The sequence below is a fragment of the Camelus dromedarius genome, chromosome 27 (genome assembly GCF_036321535.1).
Source record: "Camelus dromedarius isolate mCamDro1 chromosome 27, mCamDro1.pat, whole genome shotgun sequence".
NCBI classification, from domain to species: Eukaryota; Metazoa; Chordata; class Mammalia; order Artiodactyla; family Camelidae; genus Camelus; species Camelus dromedarius.
Genome location: NC_087462.1, coordinates 22,595,229 through 22,619,109, shown reverse-complemented (window position 1 = coordinate 22,619,109; position 23,881 = coordinate 22,595,229). Strand labels below are relative to the sequence as shown.

At 50.8% G+C, this 23,881-nt stretch overlaps 1 protein-coding gene across 1 annotated transcript in view; it reads right to left on the bottom strand.

Annotated features, from left to right (window-relative positions):
• CPLX2 (complexin 2) overlaps positions 1-23,528 on the bottom strand; it is an 81,116-nt gene extending 57,588 nt beyond the window's left edge. Inside the window, exons 1-2 of the mRNA XM_010995205.3 lie at positions 23,330-23,528; positions 12,354-12,434 (exon numbers count right to left, since the gene is read on the bottom strand). The gene's annotated coding sequence lies outside the window, so the exon portion shown is untranslated. The remainder of the gene's footprint in view (positions 1-12,353; positions 12,435-23,329) is intronic.
• Between the last annotated feature and the right edge of the window lie 353 nt (positions 23,529-23,881).

Genomic DNA, 23,881 nt, shown 5'->3' with positions numbered 1-23,881 from the left:
TTCACATCCTCTGTCTTGTTTGTTTTTCACAACAGCCCTAGGAGGCTGTTTACAGATGATGAAATGAAGTTCAGGATGTTAAGTCCGTGCAACTCAGACCCAGGTCTTTCGGACACGAAGTCCATGCTTTATTCAGGACACCTTAGAGATTAAGTAAGGAGGATACTGGAGACTAGGACTTAGATCTGAGAGGAGAGGGAGCTAAGCAGCTAGCCCACAGGAGATGACCCTCCTCCCCGCAGTCAGCCCACATTCCACAACATGACCATGTTTCAAAATCTGACTAAAAAGTCACCTCCTCCAAGAAATCACCTGGACCCCCCTCCTTGATGCTCCTCAGCCCCCATCGGTGTCTCCTGGTATAACATCAGTCACTTTTAGCACCTCCCATTTTACTTTTTTAAGTCCATGACTCAGCTCCCTTCCAAGGAAGTCCAGGATTTACTCATCTTTGATTAGATTCAAACTCCTAGCCCCACGCCTGGCACCTAGTAGGGGCTCAATGCAATAAAAAAAAAATCAGTATCTGAAGCAAATGAATGTCCAGATAAGAAGTACATTTAGGATGTGAATTAGAGTGACAGGGAGATAGAGGCCAAAATTGAAATGAGACACAGAGACAGACACACAGAGAAAGAATGAGTCAGCAGGAGGGTAAAAGACGGGGGTGGGGGTGCTGAGAAGGAAAGACAGAGAGAGTCCTGGGTGTGGTGGTTCAGGAGGGTCTGCTGGTCTCGGCTGGGGCTCAGTTGGCCTTGCTCCTGGAGCTTTGCTGGGGGAACCACCCGGAAAGGGCTCAGGTTGCTCTGAATGCAGTGGAGTGGGAGGGATAAAGCTATGTGATGGATGGAGAGGAAGCTGGCGGATCAAGGAAGAACCCCTGTGACCCCCTCCCTGTCCCTGGGGGCAGGAGAGCCAGGTTATCTTGAGGAACAGACAGACCTTAGAGGGGATGGTCGGACTTGTCAATGAGGGAGGGAAGGAGGCAAAGTTGTGGAGGTCAGCAGCAGCCAGGACCTTCCAGTGCCACATCCTAGGTCGTCCCCCAAGTGGTGGCTGCTGCGTGACTCCCCCCTCCAGGAGCTGAGTTTGGAGCCCAAACCAGAGAAGGCCATGACATACCCTCGTGGGCAGCGGGCCTGTGACTTGCTCCGCTCTGCTCTGAGACCCAGTGGTTGCCCAGCTGCCCCTCTGCGTCACAGTTTTCCCCCTCCCCATCTCCATGGCCCTGAGCACCGTCTGAAGTGAGCCGGTTTACTGTGCCAACCTACTTGTTTATTAGCCATCTCTCCCCCTGCAGGGGAAAGTCCATGGAGACAGAGACCATGGGGGTGTCCTGGTGCCTAAAATGGTGTCTTGAATGCTCACTAAATGCTGAGTGGATTAATGAATGGAAGGACAGCAGGATGGCACTGTGCGGGTGTGTCTCTGTGTGTGTGTGTGTGTGTGTTTGTGTGTGACGGGGATGGGAGGGTTGTTTGGCGGTGGCATTGACAAAGCACTTTACCAAGCAAGGCTCCTAAAGTAAAGGTGTCTGGGCTCTGAGATGAGAGCCCTTGAGAAGAGAAAGGCCCTTCTGAGGCTAATTGTGTGGCTGTCAGCCTGAGTGTGGGCTGCTGAGGGGAGAGGGTGCCCCGGGGGGATGGATGCTCCTCCTGCCCCAGCCACACCTGCTCTCCAGCAGTGAGGAAAACTGCCAGGGACCTGTTATAGCTGCAAGAGACAAAAGGATGCTACTTAGGGTGGTGGGAGCCAGAGGACTGGGCCCTGGGCAAGGTGGGGAGCCCCTCCAGTCCTGGGCCAGTTGAGGGAAGGAATGAGCATGTGTCACCTAAACCAGGGGCCGCCTTATTCCAGGCACAGAGCTGGCTCCTCTTCACCAGGCTCTGCGGAAGGGATCATTGAACCAGATGAAGAGCCTAAGGCCCAGGGAGGTAAAGTGACTGATCCAGGGCCATGCAGTGAGTGTTGGCAGGCCAGGATCCAGCTCGGGTTGGCCCGGTTCTTCCGTTCACATCACTGGCCATCCAACAAAATATTGGGGTTGTCAGGCACTAGGCTTCTGATGCCTGCTCACATCTGCTGGACTTTTGGGGAGATGCTAGACTTTGGGGGAGGGAAGAGGAAGGAAGAGGAGAATTTTCTCTTGTGTGAAATAAGGAATGAGAGAGATGTCTTGGTAAATGTTTATTCACTTTTCTTTCTGTTTCTTTCTGTTCTGTCCCTTCTTACATCTTCCCACTGTGGTTTGAGATTGATGAGGAAATGAACTCAGGGTCTGTGGCCCCCTCCCTTGGGCTCTACTCCCAGCTCCAACCATGAGACCTTGGGCAAGTCATTCCCCTCTGTAGGTCCAGACACTTCCTCCGTGAGATGCTGGTAACATTTCTGACCTCTCAGGGAGGCTGTGAGCACTTAAAGAGACAGAGGAAGTAGAGGAAGCCTGGCACCTAAGTGAGAAGCCACTGTATTAGCCAGAGGATCCAGAGAACCTATTTCCACAATCCCAGTCACCCCCCTTGGCCACCCAAGATGACTCTCTGAAATGAAAGGTAGACCTTGTCTCTCCCCTTCCAGGGACTTGAACAAGCGCTTCAGGAAAGATGATGTCCAAATGGCCAGTAAGCATATGAAAAGGTATTCAACCTCACTAGTCATCAGGGAAGTGCAAATTACAACTACCACGTGCTTACTAGAGTGGTTAAAATGGAAAAGCCAGAAAATGTCAAATACCGGTCAGGATATGGAGCTACTGGAACTTTCATGCAGTACAATGGGGAGTATACATTGGGACTCCCATTTTGGAAAAAACACTGGTACTCCATGGGGAATCTGCATCCCCCGTGATGCACTGATTCTACTCCTTGGCATAAACCTGACAGAAATGTAGATAGATGTTCATCCAAAGACACATGCAAGAATCTACATGGCAGCACTTTTCATAAGAGGTCCAAGCTGAACACAAACCAAGAGTTTATCAGCACTAGAATGATGAATAGGTTTTGGTACAATTGCACAATGGAATACAATTTAGCAATGAGATCAAACTCTGTGAATGTGAATGAATGCAACATGATAACAATAAGAAAGAATCTCAAACACAATGTTGAGTGAAAGAAGTCAGATACAAACCACTGCATGATTTCATTTACATGAAGTTCAAAAACAAACCAGCTAATCATTGGGGTTAGAAGTCAAGACAGTGGTTCCTTTGGGAGGATGGTGACTGGGGAGGAGAGCAAAGGGGGCTTTGTGCGATGCTGGTAAGTTCCTGGTTCTTGGTTGGTTACAAGGGTATGTTCGCTTTGTGAAAATTTATTGAGCTGTAAACATATTATACAACCACTTTTATGAATGCAGATTGCATTTCAATAAAAATTTTCTGCAAAGTGCCCCACCCTTCCATGGCACCCTCCTAGCCTGGGACAAGGTCCCAGCTCTGTGGCTGTCATTCAAGGTCCTCCGCTGCCTGCTCTGGTCCCCTTGTCATCCCTCCCTACCTTAAGCCACAGAGGACGGTGGGCAGGTCTTCCCACAGGCCAGGCTGTTTTTCATCTTTGTGTCTTTGCTCTTGTGGTTCCTCCGTCTGTCATCTTTTCTCCCCATTTTTGTCCACCTCCTCATCCTTTCCTGAACACCACATGCCCAGCGGGGCCAGGTACCCCTCCTCTGAGGTCTCACCATCCCCATCCCACACTTCCTTTCATCTCAGCAATTCCCATATGGTTTTTAATATTTTTATCATATGCCTGTCCCACTCCCCCAAGATCAGGACCTGCAGTGGATTCATATCTCTGACCCTAGTCCTCAGCATGAAGCCTGGCACGGTGGACAAACAGTGAATGTTTGCAAAATGAATGAAGGCATGCTCCTTCTTATTTTGAGCTCCTATTCACTCCTCTGTATCTTCTCTCATTTCATCCCAAGCTGGATCCCCATCATTGTCCTGCAACAGTCTTCCAGAGATTTCTCTTCTCTGGGATCCTATCTCCCATGTGATGGGTTTCTCTGTCTCCTCTCTGTCAACTGGAAATGGACGCAGATTCCCCTACTCTGGACCCCTCCCCTCCTTCATTCTCACCACACTCACTTCCCCTAGATGGCTCTTGGGAGCCAAGGTACGGATTAGTTGTCCAGAGAGGGGAGTTTGGCCAGGCACCTTTCCCTCAAACTCAGTCCCTGAGGACATCAGATCCTCCCATCACAGACACCATGGGAGTGGTTCAAAAACGGAACAGGATGCTTGGGGGTTTGTGGGGAGCTTTTTGTCACCAGAGGCATGCAAACAGGAACTGGCTGACGCAATCAGGAGTGCTATTGGTGGGAGGTTCAATTTGGTCCCTCCAATTCAGTGGAGTAAAGGAAGAAAAATAATGTCAATTGAGGTACTGCTGTGCACCAAGCCCTTTCCATGCGTCACCTCGTAGACTTTGCGCCATTGTTCTGGGAGGAAAGTGTTATCATTGTCCCCATTTTAAAGATGACGAAACTGAGGCTCAGAGAAGCGAAGAGTCTTGCTAGGAATTTGACATATTAAGAAAGACCTAGAGTTTGAACCCAGGTCTTTCTGATTCCCAGGGATGTCCTCTTTCTAGAGCATGTCTAAGACCTTTTGATTCCATTCCAAGGAAACACCTGCTGTTGCATTGTACCCAGCCTGTCGAAGTCATGGTGTGTGCCTCTGAGTCCCTGGGGGTGCCCACTGACCCACCATCAGCCATGTTTTGGGCCAAGGGTGATGGCGAGGACCAGGAAGCCTGAACGCATCAGCATTTGATCACGGAAGAGAGCCCCTCTGAGCAGCTGCAGTCACTCCCAGTACATCGTGGACTGCAAACGAAAGGCCAAGGGGCTAAGTGTGATTTCACTATAAACAGTTTACTCATTGGCATTTGCCCTCTATTTTCCATCAATTTGATTTTCATTTCTTGGTGTTTACTGATTGGACAAATAAGGAAAGGTGGAAAGCTCAAGCTAATGAAATTCTCTCCCTCCCCTACTTTTCTGAATGTCTTGAGTTAAACTCACAAATTAGGAGGCACCTCCATGCACTGACCTTAAGATTTCCATTGCTTCCTGTGAATGACAGGCCCTGGCAGCCCCACCGGCAACCTGAGCCCACCTCTTAGACCCCGAGTCTTTCCAACACCGTGAGCTGCAGCCCAGGGTCTGTGCAACAGAGACAAGGACTCTGAATCCCCATGCATTCCACCTGTATTTCCAAGCCCTTATAGTGAGAAAGGTCACGGGACTACTTCTGGAAAGAGCCAGTGGATGTCACTTGTATTTAAGAGTGGGTGTGAGTTCTCTGCTGGCCCTCTTGCCCTGCCCCCTAATGATGGGGCTACCCTGAATCCCTGAGCCACTTCTTGGAAGGAAGCTGCCTGAAGAGTGGCTGGCCCCACAGCAGACTTCACTTGAGAGAGAACCAAACCTTTGCTATATTAAGAGATTTCAGGATTACTTAATTTAATTAAACTTGCAGAGATTTCAGGATTAATTTGTTACCATTGAATAACCTGACAAATACAGTCCCTTAGCTCCCCTGCCCTTTTTGCAATGCCGCAGCCCCTCATATGTGTCAGGTATTGTGCTGGGCATAGACATAAGATGTGGTGGGTACCCTGACTCTCGAGGAGACGGTGGATGAAAATGAAAGAGTTTCTCTAATGCAGAGCGTCAGTGCTGTCATAGGATGACATCCAGGGTCTGTGGGAGTCCAAAGAAAGGGTAACAAGGTAGAAAGAGGGGCAAGTCACAGAAGGCTTCCTGGAGGAGGTGATTTCTCAGTTGGGTTGTAGTGGATGAATAGAAGTTAGTCCAATGGCCACAAACTGATGGCTTGTACTGTTTGGTCAGCACAATATTTAATTTTTTTCCTGGTAGTTCACAATATTTACAAATGAGGAGTGTCACAAAGATCTGGACTTGAGGCTTCACTTAAAAAATCAGGATATTAACCCTGGGTGGGTCCATGGGCTTGTATGATAACAGGTGGCCGGGGCTAATAAGGGTGGCCCCTTTCAACAGGCATGCCACTGCTGTTAATCTTTATGCATTTTCTCCCTGCCAGCCAGCAGACAGTTGGGTTTGCAACCCCTGAGTGAGTAATTCTTGTTAGACTTCCTCAGCTCAGTGGATCCTTTTCAGCCGTGGGGCCCAGGGCCAGGCTTGTCCAGCCACCTCCCTCTCCAGACCATCAGAGGATCCAAGAGCCCTTCATGGTAAGCATGCGAGACCCCTGCCTGGCCAACCACTGGCCCCAGATGGGGTGGACCCTGGCCCAGCCATGGTGGGAGAAAGGAAGCCCCAGTGATGGTCCCACATAGCCTGGCCCCCCTTGAATCCTTGTAGTAGACATTTGCTGCCCAGAACCCATTCCTCCTCCTTCTAGTAACAGCTCCTTGATTTTCTTTTGGGGAACCATCCCCTCCTTAGTGTTCAGCCTTGGAGGGAGTCTAACCAAGCCTCCAAGCTCTCTGCTGGCCAAGAGGAGGACAAAGGACACACGCCAGACCAGCTGGTGTCCCTCCAGGGGCTGGGAATCATGAGCAGACTGATGAAAGGAAGTAAAAACACTTGTGGCTGATGCGTCCCAAAAAGGAACTTTAGAAAAATATGGCCTCAGCTCCTGCTCCCAGGCCCCTTGTCTACGCTGGTCCCTGTCCTTTCCTGACCCAGACCACCAGCCTGCCCTTTCGTTCTGGGTGCTCTCTGGTCATCTCTTAAGGACCCCTGCTTCTGTTTGAGTGAGGCAGATTTGGTTTCTGTTGCTTGCTACCAACACACCGTAACTCATAAACAGCCCCCTTCAAAGGCTGGCTTGAATGGTTTGGGGTCATCAGACTCCCCTGAGCACCTAGCTGCAGAGATCCCTTCCAGACCACTCTCTGGGGGCAGCCCTCACTGTACTGACTGCTGGCTGCCGCTGCCCTGATCCCTGGACCCCTGGCTCTGTCTGGGGGCTCCTTTGCCCTCCCCAGGACAAAGCTTGCCCCAAAGTCTGTGGCTGGGTTGGGAGACATCCACCTTGTGGGCTCATTATGGCCTCTGGAGTTGAGGGACTCCTTGCAGGACCTCTGGGTTTTCTCTTGGTCAAGGACCACCTTTATCTTACTTCTGTGCGTACATCCTGCTTGACCCGCTCTTCACTTCACACTGAACAAAAGTAACACACTCACTTTTTAATCTTTAATTCATGTATGTGAAAAGGGAACACGAGTTCATTCTCAGAAACAGGACACCGCATTGTGTTCTATAAATGGAAGGTAATGGTAAAAAATATATACATGGGAAATACAATACTGTTATTCATTTTCAGTTGGATACTGTTGCCAGCTGAAGGCTGAGCCTCTGTGTTGAAAAGGAAGATCAACAAGTGTGAGGGAGGCGGGTGGGAAGGGACAGACTGGAAGTTCAAAATTTGCAGATACTGACAGGCATATGCAGAATAGATAAACAAGACTATACTGTGTAGCACAGGGAAATATATACCAGATCTTGTGGTAGCTCACAGCAAAAAAAAAAGTGACAATGAATATATGTATGTCCATGTATAACTGAAAAATTGTGCTCTGCCCTGGAAATTGACACAACACTGTAAAATGACTATAACTCAATAAAAAATGTTAAAAAAAAAAGAGAAAGAAAATTAAAAACAAAACAAAACAAAAAACAATTGTGAGAGAGGCTTGAAGGAGATGCTGATCTCCAATGGATCAACCGGAAAGGAGGTAACTCCCGCCGGTGGTATTTAACTGTGCCTGAACGACACTTCAGGTGATCTCATGGGCCACTGATGGTTGGCGCCCACTTTGTGGACACTGCCTCAGGAGCCTGCCTGCCTCAGGAGCCTGTGGCCAGCTGGCTGCCGGGACCCAATCTCTGCCGTTTGCCTGGACTTCGTCCCTACTGTCTGCCTGAAACGGATTCCTGCTGCCCGCCTGCCGCATGCCCAGCATGCGCTGTATTCCAGACGGAGCCCTTCCTAAATGACAGATATGGCGATGGGTGTTTTTCATAGGTTATCTCAATGTTCCCTGCGTTTCAGTCACTCTTGTTCCACCTTCATGATTTCTGCTGTGTTGCGACTGTTCATTCATTTAGTATTTTCCTTTAAATCGATTTGCCTTTCAAAAAGCATGGCATTTTATTTTAAAAGGAAATGCTACATTCTTTCCATAAATCATGGAGTCTAGCGCGCTGCTTATGTTTTGCTAACGTGCATCAATTGTGAGCTATTAAAATAATAAATGTTCATCCATATCCCACCTGAAACCACTGTGCACACCATCAATCACACGCGTGCCAGCCTCTGGGAAATACTGCAGCATCTCAGTTCATGTTCACACATCCCTGCAAGGAGGGTTTACACATAAGAATGTGGAGGCTCAGGGAGTCCCTGAATCCTACAGGTGGGAAGGCTTGGGGCTGAGATCTGAATCCAGACCACCTCACTTAAAATGCCTAGGCTATTTCAACACTAGTGCTTTATAAATGCATTTTTTTTTTTTTTTACATCCAAAGAATCTTTTAAACATGAAAATGTGTGTGGACATCCAATGTATAAAGAAGATAATATTGGAGCTTTTTAAAATTTAAATGGGATTTTGGGGGAAGTTTTGGGGGAACTTCCCTTTCTCAAACTCATCTTACAATGCCCCACGAGCGCCTGTCTCAGAAGTCCAGGACTCTGAGGAACATTATTTTTAACCTACGCTGTACCACCGTGTCTCTTAATTCCATTTAGTCCAATTTTTCCTGTAAGCCATACTCCTGAGGGGCAACTTGGAGTCTATGCTGCCCTTTCTGGCTGGATGTCTCTACCCTGAACTTTTGCCATCTTGAAATCCTGAAAATTTCCATCTTTCCCTCTTGAAATCTTCCACTGGCATTGTAAGTCTCACTCTGGCCTAATTACTCATGCATTGAACACTGATGTCTAACCTGCACCCAGAGTTTTAGATGGCACAAGGCAGGGACTGAGCAGAATTGATGTAGTGTTTCTGATGGCTTCTCAAGCCAGTGTGGGAGACTGATACGCACAGACACAGCTGAATACGATAAGGTTTTGAGAAGCCACAACTCACAGGAATCTATTCTGTTGTCTCAGCGCCTCCCTCCCTCAGAGGCCTGGTTGCAGCCTGTGATGGGTAGTGCCTGAGATGGGGCCAGCAAAAGGGGACCCCCGTGGTGCTGGCTGACCTCCATATTGCGATGCCAGAGGTCTTGTCTGATTCTGCACTGTGATTCCTGGGTCACTGTTCCCTTTAGCAACCACTGCCTGATGGAAGTCTAGAGTTAGACTCATACCTCACTCAGGCCCCCAAACCCTCATCCCAACAGGAGGACCAGTTTACAGCCTTGACAGCATCTGCTATATGGGGCCCTGCCTAACTCCTGGCCTTTGCCTGCCTTCTCCCCTCATGGGGAAGTCTGTTTGACCCACTGAAGTGCATGCTACCAAAGGGCCTTTCTCTGTCAGGAAGAAAGGAATCTGTTCACGTAAAAATATGGAAAAATCCTGACAGAGTTCCAGTTAGTTTTAGAGACTCCTAAAGGACGTTCAGCCTTGTGGTGCTCCCTAACCAAGCCAATAGGCCACCCTTTTCCTTCCTATGGCTCTGGTCCTCTCTGAGATGACTCCATTTTCGGAAAGCTCTGAATGTCCCCAGCACATCACGCTTGGAGTCACCCCTGTGCTTTGGGACCAGGTCTAAGCTAAGCTTGGGTTCCGGAAAGCTCCTCCCTTGCCAGGACCTAGAGTCAGGTCCACCCACAAACTCAAAACAACACAAGGTGACACAAGCCAAGTCAACTCAGGTCAGTTCTACTCAACTCAACTCAACTCGATGCACGCTTACTGCCTGTCTTTCTGTCTATTCCTTGCCACTCCGAGCCAGGCTCTGGTTGGGGGAAAGTTGGAATCTGACAGCAAGATGCACCCTTTACTCTCAAGGTGTTTCCTACTCTGAGCCTAGATTCAACACTCAAAATTTCCTTGAGCTGAGGGAATCCCTTCCACAGGGGCCACAGGAAGAGCTTCTCTTTCTGGCCCGGAGACAGCCCAACCAGCGGCTTAATCCCAAAGCCTGGCTTCATTTCCAAGCCCTTAATCCCACAAGGCTTCTCAAATGACCCTCCTGGATTTGCATGACTTCAAAACTTCAGAATGTAGAGTCAGTTGGTCCCTCACCCTTTAGGATCTGGTTCATATGGGTCCTGAGCATCTTCATTCATTTTTTCATTCACAAACCTCATTGAGCGCTCATATGGGAAAGACACCTTACAGACATTATATCATCTAGTTCTCAGCAATCAGTGTGGGTGAAGAACCATTAAGAGGTCAGCTAGGTTGTAACCCAGTCCGAATCCCACAGCTCATGCTCTTCCTTCCTCATCCCACTGTCTCTTAGAACAATTGAATGGAATCCATAATGAAGGATAGAGATCACCGAATGCTTAAACAAACACATGCTGTATGGAGGGAAAGAGTGGATTCATGAGTATTTTATGAAAGGCGAAATCCCACTTGACCAGTTTAGTAGACTGCTTCGAGAAATGGACTATATACGGAGATAAAGGGCGACTTTCACAAAATGCCTTTGTCGAGTTTCCATCCCAAAGCCTATTAATAAAATTGATTCATTATAGAATTGGGCAGAGGTGGGTGGGGAGTGGGAGGGAGTCTATTTTTGCACGGATAGACAACGGGCTTAGAGACAAGAAAGGGAGGGTGGAGATAAATGGGTGCTTTTTCAAACGGAGAACTAGTGTTCCCCAGGAATTGGGACTGAGTTTGGTCTTACATAACACTCAGTGCACGTGCGTGAGCACCCAGTGTGTGCGGGTCCTGCAGTAAACGTGAGGGATGCCCAAACAAGCCAGAGTCAGCCCCACCCCCACCGGAGGATCCCAGGGAAGGAAGTGCTCAGTGACAACTTCAAGTTTACAGAGAACAGGACGCTCCTGAGGGCTGAAATGGCAGGACATTGGAGAGAAACTGAAGAAGGTTGCTGCAGGATGGCAGAGTGCCCCAGACAGCAATCAGAAAATTTGAGTTCTGGGACCAGCGCTGTCGCTGACTTGCTGTGTGACACTGGGCAAGCCCCTTCCCTCTCTGGGTCTCAGTTTTTATTCCTATACAATGAAAAAATTGGACTGGATGATTTTTAAGGGTGTGGTGTTCTGGATGGAGGACAATGACTTGATATAGGATTGGTTATGGTTATGAGAAAGTCTCCATACATTGTGGCCACCATGTCTCCTTCTGTCCCTGTGCTGTGCAAGGAGACCACTCTCTCTGTCTCTCTCACTTGTGAACAGTGAGGATGAGGCAAAGAGCCATGAGGTCTGTGATGCTGGGGCTGGGAGCCCAGCCTGGAATCCCTCTGTGGCATTCTCTGCGAGTGACTCAGCGTCGTAAATAGCTCCCATCTGGATGAGCAGCGATATCTATAGCGATCGAGCGATCTCTGTATCCACACACTCTCTCTCTGTGCAAATATGTGGCTCACTGTATGCTAAATACGAGGTGGCCTGGAGACGTTCCTCCTCTTAAAAGACTATTTGGTATGAAACTCAAGACTGTTTATTTAAAGAAACGAGTTTACAACTATGCACGTTGGATTACTGGTAGTGGGTGGTGGGGAAGAGGCGATGTGGATGAAAGGATGCTGGCTATGACCCAAGCTTGGGGGACACCTGGAAGAGGAACCAAGGCTGACTGGTCCACCTTTCATCTTTTTGTCTGCCACAGGGGAAAGGGTAACTAACATCACGCACGAGATGCTTGGATCCCGGGGTAGGGGTGTGAGAGGAGTGCTGGGCTGGTTCCTCAGTGCAGAAAACCACAGATCAGCAGAAAAGCACAGGAGCTGGGAATGAGAGGAGAGCAGCTTCCAGCCCTGCTCTGCCCGGCCGTCGATCTTGGGCAATTCAAAAATTCACTCATTCATTCATCAAACAAGTACCAACCGCCTATAAGGTGCAGAGACCACGTGGGGATACAGACAAGAATAAGTGGGTTGGAGTTCAGTTTTAACTGTATGACTTCAGGCAAGCCCTTTTCTCTCTCTGTTCTTCAGTTGTCTCCTCTGTAAACTGGGGATAATACCGCCCTAAGGTTTTTGGGGAGCATCATTGAATACGGTAGCGCACGTGAGGAAGTGCTTCTCTGTTGTAACACGAGCTAACACCATTCTAACACACTGCCAGATCGATCCATCTCATGCCCAGTTAGGAGTGCTCTCAGCGACTGCACAGGGGAAGTGACATCATGACCCCCTTCAGCAGCAGGGGGGTGGCGCACTCTGAACGCCGCCCGTGAGTGTGACCCTGGGCAGCACCCTTACCTTTGCTTCCTGGCCAAGCTGTGGTGCAGAAGCTTTCAGTCACCGAGCAGAGCAGGTAGCATCCCAGGGGTGCACAACTTCCTGGAGGAGGAGAGAGGGTATTAAGAGCTGAGGGGAGAGAGCTTCAGGGGGAGTTGGCTTCCTGGACGGGCATCGGACCCCGGACACCTCCAAGGGCACGCCCTTGCCTCTGCTGAGGCCGCGCTAATCCTCTGGGTTCCAGCAAGGCGCAGGGCGGGATGGGGCCCTGCCTGGCAACAGATCCCCCCCGACCGCACCTCACCTACCCGTGACGGCAATTGCCCATCTCGAGCATGGGGTCAGGCAACACTTGTGTGGCACCACTGACTGACTGCACTGCTTTCTGGCTTAGCTGTGATTTCTGACCGACGTCAGTGGGCGGGATTTATTGCCAGTCACACCTGGGTTTGAGTTCTGGCTTTAGGGACATCCATTATATCTCTCTGAGCCTCAGTTTCCTCATGTATAAAGTGGGGCTACTAATAGCACCAGCCTCACACACCAAGTGCTGATAAGTGCTTGTCGTTATGATCGGTGGTGGTGTTAAGTAAGATAACGGACGTCATCTTCTACATGGCAGTCTCTCCGGTCCTAGTTACCGTCCTCTGCTTTCTCCTAGGAGGCACCAAGCACTCCTGAAAAGGCCAAGGATACCCCGTAATTGTTCACTGACTGAGCATCGCTCAACACACTTGCTAGACTTGCTTTCCCACAGTCAGGAGCAATGAGGTCGCTGTCCCACTCACATCTTATAGATCAGGACACAGGTGCCCAGAGAGGAAACGATCTGTTCTGTTCACACAGCGAGTGTGGAGCCCGGTGAGAGCCCATAAGCCTCGCTGCCTCCACGCTGCTGCAGTCCGCTCCTCCCCGGGCTGGGCGCCAAGGCCTCGCAACGGGCGGGGACCTGCAGTGTTCGCTCCGGGGGCCTGAGCACCTCCTCCTGGAATGTCTTCTCTTTCTCCCCTAACCATGGTCCTGCTCACTGTGACCCAGGAAGCGGGGATTCCGGTCTCACCCACAGAGGTGGGGATGGGGATTTGCCCCAGATCACGGAGATGGTATGCGGCAAAGCAGAGCGGGCATTCCAGCAGATCAGCTGACTCGAGGCCCTTTGTGTGACTGGGGGTCTCCGGGACCACCCTGGGTACCACAGCACCTAACCTTGCTCCCCCGCACCGCCACCTCCGAACACAATTGCCTCCCGCTCTGGATCCCTCTACTGGGCTAGGAGCTCAGAGGGGCAGGCCCCTGCCGCTGCTCCCCCAGAGCCTGGCACTTAGCAGGACTTGATAAATAACTGCAGAGCGAGCAAGTGAATGAACAAGTAAATAAGAGGCCGAACAGCTATGCCGGGCCATGTTCTAAATGCTGGTGACACGACAGTGAAAGGGCAGGCCTGCTCCCTGCTCTCAGGGAGCTGACAGTATTTGAATTTTAAACTAGCAGCTGGGTTGGAAACAGGGCAGAGTTTTCTGACTGGTGAAGTAGGGAAATGCGGGGGGAGGGGATGCGGGTGGAGCCTGCTGACATCTCTGAGCAAATGACAGCCTCGCTGGCCTCAGGCAGGGCCACCTGTGTGCTGGGTTGGAAGCTGACCTTTAAGAAGACCGGGAAAGACAGGTAGGCGGCGCAACTAAGTTTTCCCTGTCTACCTACTGCTGAGTCCCAAAGACCTAGCTGTTGCCTGGCACGTACTTGGTACTTAATAAGTTTTGTTCAGTGGATGAACGGCGGGCAGGGTATGTTGAGATGACACAAGTCTAAGGGCTTGTGGGCATACGGAGTGTTAACCATCAGAATTATTATGACTTACACTCGAATGGGGCTTCGCTGTCTACAGAAGCCCCTTCACATCGTGGTGGTTACTCTCACTGAGCAGGTGAGGGACCCGTTCAGGACACATTGACCTGTGAGCCCTCGGTGCGGGGCGCCAGTGGTGCTGACGGAAACAGCAGGGCGACACCAGCAGTTTCAGTACCTGCGTTGTGTCAAGCCCTTCACATCCACAATCCCTGGTACTCTCAATAGCCTGGCGAGGCCAAGGCCATCCTCCCCATCACCCGCATGGAGGCTCAGAGAAGTCTTGCTCTTGCACGGTGGGAGCCCGGGTTTCCTCTAGGAGTGAGATGTAAAAAGCTCACAGCCTAACGGGGACACAGACGGGAAAGCTGATCATTAAGACGTGATGTGAAGTCCACCCAAAGGCAGGTTTGTCAGAGGTGACTCACTGCCAGGAGGCAGCAGGGAGGGCTTCTCTGAGAGGGTGAGTTGGGCACTGAGGCTTAGAGGACAGTGGAGCATGAAGGGCTTTCCAGGCAGGAGGAACAGCATCTGCAAAGGCGTGGAGGGAGCATGGTCCACCCAGGCACCTGGAGGAATTTGGTTTGGTCAAAGCCTTGGGGAGAAGGCTGAGGCAGGGAGGTGGCTGAGGCCAGTTAGGAGGGGCGAAATTGAGTCCGCGTCACCCCGAGAGTGATGGAGGGCACTGCAGGGCTTGGCTTGGTGCTCCAGAGAGCTCCTTCTGGGGGCAAGGTTGGCTGGGTGAGGGGGGTGGGAGGAGTCAGTGGCAGAACTTGTGCTTGATGAGGTGGGGGGTCAAGGGAGAATCGACAGCCTCCTGGCTTGGGTGATACATGGAGGGTGGAGATGGTCGGGGGTGGGGGTCTGTGACAGTGAACCTCCCTGTTTGCTGACCCCCACTATGGAGTTAGAGCCCCTCCCCCAGCTCCCAAGAAGCTCACAGCGGCAGGTCCTGGTCTCTGCTCCCGTTCCAGCCCCAGCCTAGCCCTCCTCTGCCACCTGACTGTGTCCTAGCAGCCTCGCAGGCCTCACCTTGGCAACTCCAGCCTCTGAGCTCCTTAGATCGGTCTGGAATGGAAAGAGGAACTGGGGTGCCTGCTGCCCACTAGACCCGCCTGGGGAACTGGCCCCGGCCGCCTGCAGCCTGCGCCTCTGGGCCCATCAGGTGGAGGCTGGTCTGTCAGATGAAGGACGTGGGTCTGGATACTGGACATGACATTCCACCGGGGACCTCGTGAGCTGGGTTCTGACCTCAGGGCTGGTGCTCTGTTTGAGTGACCTCGGACAAGTCTCTTCCCCTCCGCAGGGCTCAGTTTTCCCTTCTGTAAAACAAAGAGGCTGGACAACACCATCTCCAGAGTCTAATATTGTCTTATTCCATTTTTTCCCCCATCTTTTCCATGGTGATTGGTCAGAAGCTCTTTTGCTGGCATGGATTTTATTGTCAGGCTCCAGGGATTTAAATCCTGGTTTGCTTGGCCAAGTCATTCCACGTTTCTGAGCCTAGATCATTTTCCTCTGTAAAGCAAACAAATCCTTTGCTATCTCATCCAGAAGGCTGAGAGTCAGATGAACTGGTCTGAACAAAAGTGCTTTATGAGTGGCAAAGAGCTACCCAAATGTCCCCTATTTGGTCACATGGGCTGTGCTGCAACCCAGTGCATTAATTATAAATTAATTAATGATGTATTAAATCACACCCTCCTCCACCAGCAAGAACAACAAAATAGATAAATAAACCCAATTACCTACCCCCCACCACAAAAAAAGTGACCATTTAAAACTTAATGAGGTGGCCACCTTGGGTCTCTTTTCTCCATCTTGAGTTTTTCCTCTTGTCTGAGGTCAGGATGGAACTCAGGGTTTGGTGGGTAGAGGGACTGTCCTATCATTTACTGAGCATCTTCAATATACCAAGAGTTGACCAGCTTCTCAGGCTTTCAAGAATATACCCATCCCCTGGGGGCCTTGTTAAAATGCAGATTATGATTCAGTGGGTCTGGGAAGCAACGGAGAGTCTCCATTTCCAGCAAGCTCCCAGGAGATGCTGGTATGACTGGTCTGGGGGCCACACTTTGCTAGAGGGCTTTACATATTATCTTCTTGAAACCTGGGGACCAGGTCTTATTAGCCGCAAGGTTACAGATGGGGAAACAGAGGCTTGAGAAGCAATGTGCCCCACCACATACAAGGGGTGCGTCTGAACTGCCTGACATTACACAGGGCCCGGGGTGCAGCCCAAGCGTCGCCTCCTGGAGGCGTGGTCCTTGCTTGGACTTGTGTGCCTCCGCAGTCGAGGTGGCCAGAGATCTCTGAGGCCCTTGCTTAGAACTGTTTCTTTCAGCTTGTCACGCGCAGACTACCCCTGGATGCTGGCTCCCAGTGGGAACAGGGCCCTGGCCCAGGAAGTGTCCCTGCAGCTGAGTGAACATCTCAGGGTCAGGACTGAATGCTGCACACATATGACTAATCCTTCAAGCTGACTCTTTTGGAATCCTGTCTTTATTTGAAAAATGTTGTATTTTATCATCATGGATTTTTTTGCATTAATCTTATTTGTTAGACAGAACATTATTTGTCTTGATGACTGAAGTTTTCAGCATCTCCTTGCATTTTGCACCTGGGGTAGGTGCCTCTCTTCCCTGCCTCACCCCAGTCCAGGCTGGCCCTGTGTCTTCTCTGTCCCTCTCCCGCCTCATGGCATTAGGATGCTGCCTGTGAGGCACTGCAGGGCCCACCCGGCAGCCAGCCAGCTGATGGATTTATTTCCCAGCAGGGGAATCCATCACTTTGCTTGCCCTTTGGCTGACCTGTTATAGAGATGGCAGCAGGGACTGTGAGCCTGAAGGGGCTCCAGAGGATCACTCTGACGTGGGCTTTGCCACATCAGGCCCCTTATCTGTGGGGTGGTGGAGGGAAATGACTCTGATTTGAGATTTTTGCCACCACTCTGCCTCAACCAGTCTTCAGAGCACTGCCTGCTCTGGCCGGTCAACCTCTCTGCCCTCTTCTCTACCACCCTCCCCCTCGCTCACTAGGTTTCTGTCCTGTAACATTGTCAGGCTTATTCCTACCCCAGGACCTTTGCACTTTCTGCCTGGAAACTTGTTTCATGGCCAGCTGCTTCTCTCCATCCAAATGTCAGCTTCAATGCCTCTTCCTTCCATGTCTCCCCTGCCTGCCTCATGTAAACAGCTCCCACCTCCTTGGCACACCTCCTCTTTTATTTCCTTCCTAGCACTTACGTAACTTGGAATTATATTTGTTTACTTGCTCATTGCCTGTCTCCCCACCAGAATGTGAACTCTAAAAGAGCTTGCACTGTCTTGTCTGTCTTATTTCTCATCATCTCTCCAGCTCCCGCGATAGTTTCTGGCCCATCATGTGTGCTCAGTGAGCACTGAGGACTCAACAAGCCATACTCTGGGTTTCAGTTGCCACATTTGTGAAATGAGGTAACAACCCGAATCCCACACTGTCAGAATCAAAAGCAAAATGACCCAGGTGGGCCAGCAGTGTCATCCTCATTTTATAGCCGATGAATTTGAAGCTCAGAGAAACGACGGGACTTGCCCAAGATGACCTGGCTGGGAAGCCCTGGGGCTGGGGTTCTCTCCCATTTGGAGAAGCGCCCAGTGCCATGCTTGGCTCTGAGTAGGGGGTCAGCAATGTGCGAGCTGGATCCGAGTTCCTCTGAGTCTCTTACCATCTGCTCCTTGAACTGCAAGACCCTGCTTGCCCGCCCGGCTGTCACAGCTTCCTGACGAGTCAGAGACAGGAATTCTAATGGCTGGTTTTTGTGGAACACAAAGGCCTGCCTCTTGCCAATGGAGAGACGCATATTCTCCGCATTGGCAATTACCATGCTGAATGCCTGGGGAACGGTTTTCATCTTCCAGGCACTTTACCAAGATTAACTTCTGAACCCTGTGCAGCATCTCCTGTAGCTGCTTGAGGGGGTGTCTGGAGGAGTGTGGGCGGCAGTGTCTCTGTCACAGGAGAAGCTGGGGTTCGGAAGGGCTTGAAGCCCCTGAATCAACATCTCTAGGAGTTTGATCTATTTTTTTTGAGAATAGTTTCGCCACTTCCCAAAATGCACTGACCTTCTTGAGGATTCAAGAGTTTTGACTTTCTCTGCCCTACTTGGTCATTGATTCAGCAACATCTCCACAAATATTTATTGAGAATCTCCTAGGCATTCTTCTAACCCTGAGGCTGAATGGGGGAAAAATATATATATGTACTCCCTTGCTCCCCTACAATATTGGATCAGTGGGGGAGACAGATGACAGGTCCAGGAACTGGCTGTGTGACTGTGAGTAAGACCCTTTCCTTCTCTGGGCCTTTGGGTTCTAGCTTATACTCTACCCCTAGACCCCCTGCTTAAAAGCCTTTGATTGTCCGTTGTTGCATATAGAGCAAGATGGGTAGTGCTGGCCTGATATTCGAGGTCCCTCAGAGTTGGGCTCTAGCCCACCTTTTTCAGCCCATGTTCCCTGTCCTCCCACCCCCATTTTGCTCCGTTTTTATTTAACCAACACTCATTTGTCACTTTCTAAGTGCCAGGCACTGTCTAAATGCTTCACAAATTTTAACTTATTTGATCCTCACAGAAACCCCTTGAAATAAGTGTGGTGATTCTCAGCAACTCCACTTTAAAAATGAGGGCACTGAGACACAGAGAGGTAGGTAACTTGCTTAAGTGCACACAGCTGCTAAATGGTACGGCTGGGATTTGGACCCAGGCAGCCTGGCTTCCGCTTCCCGCACTCCTCTGCTGTTGCATTGCCTGTCTCTCTGTCCTGGACACCAGCCCTACTACACTCTCCTTTTCTAGATATAACTCAAAAGCCATTGCCCACTTCCAGGAAGCCTTCCCTGATGCCTCCCAGGCTGAATGAATTCTTGTCTTTTTATTCCCACAATGCCTTGCATACCCTGCCCCACAGCAGCCCTTCCCATGGAATACTGTTGTTCTGGTTTATGTATTATCTCCTTTGCTGGATGCGGAGCTTATCAGCCTGGGAGTTTGTGTCTCACCCTCTCTGCCCCGTCTTGCCCAGCCCAGTGTCCCTATATCATCCATTCTCCATGCAGCAACCAGAGGCAGCTTTTAAAAACAAAACCAGTCTTCATCAAGCCCCTGCTTAAACCGTCTAGTGACACTGCATTGCATTTAGAAGGCTCCGAGTGGTCTGGTCCCGGCCCTCCTCTCCACCCTCGTCCCCTGCCCCTCTCTCCCTTGCTTACTCTGCTCCCTCTACACTGGTCTCCTGCCTGTCCCCAAACAGTCCAGGATCACAGTGGGGCCTCCCTGGCAGAGCTATTTCCTCCACCTGGAATGTTCTGTCCTGCATCCTCACATGACTGACTTATTATTTGGGCCTCAGTTCCACATCACCATTGCAGACAGACCTCCCTTATCATTTGTTTGTACGCTTAAATGTTTTCATATTTACCTTTTAATTGTTATTAATGACTGCGTCTACTGCAAGTCTGTAAGCCCCATGAGAGCAGGGATCTGGGATATCTTTTTCAGTACCTGGAACAGTGCCTGACACAAAATAGCCACTCAGTGAGTACATGTTGAAGGAAGAGTAGATGCTCACCAAGGTCCCTGTGGGATGCTACAGTTCAACTAGGCCCAGATAATATAATATAATATATCTAAATTGGTCTCATCTCAGGCTAAAAGCTGGATTAATTTCACAGGCTGAATTCACTATCTTTTTCACCTCCCTACGTCTTACCTGCCATCATACTCCCAGAAGTAAGGCAATTTTATTGACTATTCTCTGCTGACTTCCCTTCACCAGGGGTGCTTAGAATTTCTTACATGTATTTTAGTTTGTCCACCTAAGACTCAAGGAAACTCGTGAGAGATTGCCCTCACCATTTTGAAGGGAGGGTCATCCCTGAAAAGCGAAAATGCTGATTTGAGAAGTGCCCAGGGCCCAGTGAGAGCGCGCACACCCATCACGGCCATCACATTTCTTCAGTCATGGGAGAGACATCATGCTCCAGGAAGGGGAAAGAGCTCTGAGTCCTGCTGGGGCCTGGGCCAAACACTACTCACTTAACACCTCAAAGGAGTGGCGGTCTGCAGCCGAGAGGGGTGTGCAGCCAAATTCAGGGCAAACGGGAGAGAAGAGGCTTAAGTAAGCAGGATGGGCAAAAATGTACAGAAATAAGGTCTGGATGTCTGACTGCAGGGCCATTGCTGGTGTGCAGCAGCCAAAATATAGGTACCACCATCCTCAACTTTCTTCAGAAGGATATAGAAGGGAAATATGTCAAGACATCTCAGAGACCGACTGCCATACACTGTCATCCTCTTGAAAACCAGAAAGGACCTTTCTTGCCTCACTTCTGCCTCTTCCTTCTGGCTTCTTTGAGATGGGGAAGGAAATGGCACCCCAAGGTTAGGGGCTGAGAAAGTCTAAGGCCTGATCTTCCAGGTGAACTGAATAGAACTCTTGATTATGGGTTCAGAAGTCTTGGGTCTGGTCTCAGCCCTTTGGAAATTTGCATAAATTCCTCCCCATCTCTGACCCTTGCCTTCCTCTGGTGTAAAATGTGGTTGGTGGGTGTAATGATTTCCAAATCAATGATTTCCCTGACCTCAAGCCTTCTATTTTGATGAGCTTACAGTTCAGATTACTTTGAAAGGGAAGCTCTCACTCTTTTCTTTTTCTATAGGGGTTCAATTTGTCTTTTGGTCAGCCAGCCTTGCCAGTGGTCACTGGCCTCTGGCCACAGTGTAGGTATGGAGATCATTCTGGCTTGGTAAAATCTGTTGAGGGTTGATGTACCCCCTTGCTTTTTCTGAAATAGTTTCTCTAATGCATGTGTCTTTTCACTATAGTGTGGCCTCTCTCATAACTTTCTGCTAAGGACAGGAATGTTCAGAACACCCAGAGAACAGAATGTCATGATTTGAGTTAGTGACTTCCAAGGTGAAACGACATTCAAATGATGGAAGTTGTCATTAATCTTAAAATCCTTTTGCATGAAATGATATGATGTCTTGGATTTGCTTCAAAATAAGTCTGTGAGTGTGTGTGTGTGTGCGTGTGTGCGTGTGTGCGTGTGTACTATGTATTGTGATAAGAGTGGGTGTGATTATAGACGAAACAAAATTGGCCAACTGTTGAATTTGGATAATGGGTATGTGGGGGTTTATTGTAATTTCCTTTCTATTTAAAAAAATATGTTTGAAATAGTTCATCATAAAGCACCCTTTGAAGACTGATTCCAGCCTTTCTCTCCACTCTTACTTCACAATCTCCATCCCGAGGAACCACTGGTGCAGTGACATCACTCTAGTGGCTGGGACTTCACACTTCAAAGCCTTTACGCACAGTTCCATCTGTCCAGGGTACTTTCCCACAGCTCACCACTCTTGCCTCTGTGGTCCCACAGCCCTGTATACCCACCTTGGTTACAGCACGTATCATATCATATTGCACTTGCGTTCCTTTCTGGTTCCCGTCCTGGTCTGTGTCTTCCTCAGAACACTTCTCTACCCACCCCACCTTACAGTCAGTGCACATAAGAGTCCTCAGCACATGTTTACAGAGGGAATAATAACAGGAGTGGTAGCTGCCATTTTTTGAGTACTTATTATGTGCCAGGCACTGCCCTAATCTCACTGTATAGGTACTTCACTAAATCCTCACTACAAGTGGGTACTATTGACCTGTCTTCTCAGAAGGTCACTGTCCCAAGGTCACATGCCACTAAATGACAGACCTGAGATTTAAACTTAGAACTGAAACTACTCTTCCCTTCTCCCTGCGTCTGGGATTTTAAGACTTCTCTATGAACCTTAAACAACAGACCTAGGATTTGGGGAGGCTGGGCTGTAGGCTCAATTCTGCTACAAAATTGCTGTGACCTTGGGCAAATCACCTCTGTCCCCTAAGCCAAGTCTCCCCATCTCCCGGTGAGACTATCTGTGAGCAAAAGGATCACGTGATTCAAGGGCCCTCCCAGCTTCAGCTAACAGAGAAAAGATTTCCTCTTCCACATTTGGTCTCCTGCCGATGAACTGGCTTCCCTGCATAGGAACCTCCCAGTTTCTCAACCTCTTTTCTTGCTAATTGCAAGCTCCCAGAGCCAGGATGGGTTCCCAACCTGCAGCCCAGACCCCCCTCGTCCCTCACCCTTCCTTGCAGGCTTCACTCTGGAGGTGGGGGCGGAACCCTAGGCAGGAGGGTGGGGGAACATGCAGCCGCCAGCTTCTTGAGGCTTCCCCGCTGTTTCTCGGCCCCCTCCCCCCACGGAAACTCAGCCTCACACTTTCTAGGGATGTTCCGGGGACAGCCAGAGTCAGTGATCGCAGCTGCCAGCCTCAGGCATCTGTGTTAGGCTCTCCGAAGGAAGTCCGAGGTTCTGAGCTAGGGCGGAGGTAGGGGATTTGGAGGAAAGAGGGGGCGGCGCACTCCTTCCTCCTAGCCTAGGCCCGGCCAGCCCAGCTGCAGCCCGGGACTCTTCAGTACCCGTCTCCCCTCCCACTCTCTTTCTGACTTCCAGCTGGGACCCGCCATTGCACAGCCAGGCCTTGGCGAACTGCAGACCCAAACCAGATACGCGCGACTGTGACTAGGCCCCCCTCCCCAGCTCGCCCCTGGCACTGCTCTGGGGGAAGCCGAGATCCCCCATCGATGCAACCACCCATTCCCAAGGAACGCGGGAGGCCCCAGCCCCTCGTCTTTGTTCGCTGCTGGTTAAGTAGCGGGCGCCCGGCAAGAGCTGTCCGCCGCCACGGTGCTGACGCGGGGAGCGGAGCCCGCGGGCGCGAGGGACTGTCCTCCGCGGCCGTGGTACTGAACCCGAGCCGAACGAGGAGAGGAGCCGACCGGGCGCCCACTGGCCTCCTGTGCAAGTGCTGCCCCGGGGAGAGGACCCTGCCGGGCGCGGGAGCTGTCCCTGAGGTGGTGCTGAAGCGAGATGGAGCCCGTGGCGCCCTCCGCCTCGCCCCGGAAGAGCCGGTGGCAGCTGAGAGCTACCGGGAGAAGGAAGGAGGGCGGAGGAAGCCGCCCTCAGGGAGCTCCGCGGCGCGGGGCCTATAGCTAGGGTCTCTCTGGCGAACCTGCTCCAGCGGAGGAGGTGGCTGCTCAGCAGCAGAGACGAGCGCGCGTTCTACGAACCTGTTGGAGGCTGCAGCTCCTCCGCGGCCGACCAGGGCGCCCGGGACCGAGATTCTGGCGCGCCTCTCCCTCCCCCTCTTCCTGGACTCCTCCGCCGAGGCTCTCCCCCCTGCCCGGGCTAGCACATGTGCACGCGGGGCGCGCCGAGCCCCTCTCCGGTCCGCCCCAAATGTCAGCCGAGCTGCAGGGCACAGAGCCGAGAGGCCTCCCCCAAGGGCAGACCCGCTCCCAGGGAGACCCAAGCTTCCTGAGAAAGGAGGCGGGGGCTGGCGACGGGGACGAGAGAGGGCGCCAGCAGAGGTGTTTGAAACCGAGAGGGAGACATGGGGGAGTTCCCTAAATAGTCATTTCTGCCCTGAAGTTGGGGACTAACAGTGTCCTGTTACTTAGGGGACAAAGGGTATTCTGCTTTGGAAATCGCTCTCCTTCCCTCTCCATTTCTCTGGGCAATGCTCTGTTGCAAACTCCACTTACAGGTCCAACTGCCTGTAATACCTCACTTTAGTCCATCATCTACCATTCCCTAGAGAGAGCTTTCTAAACCTTCCATAT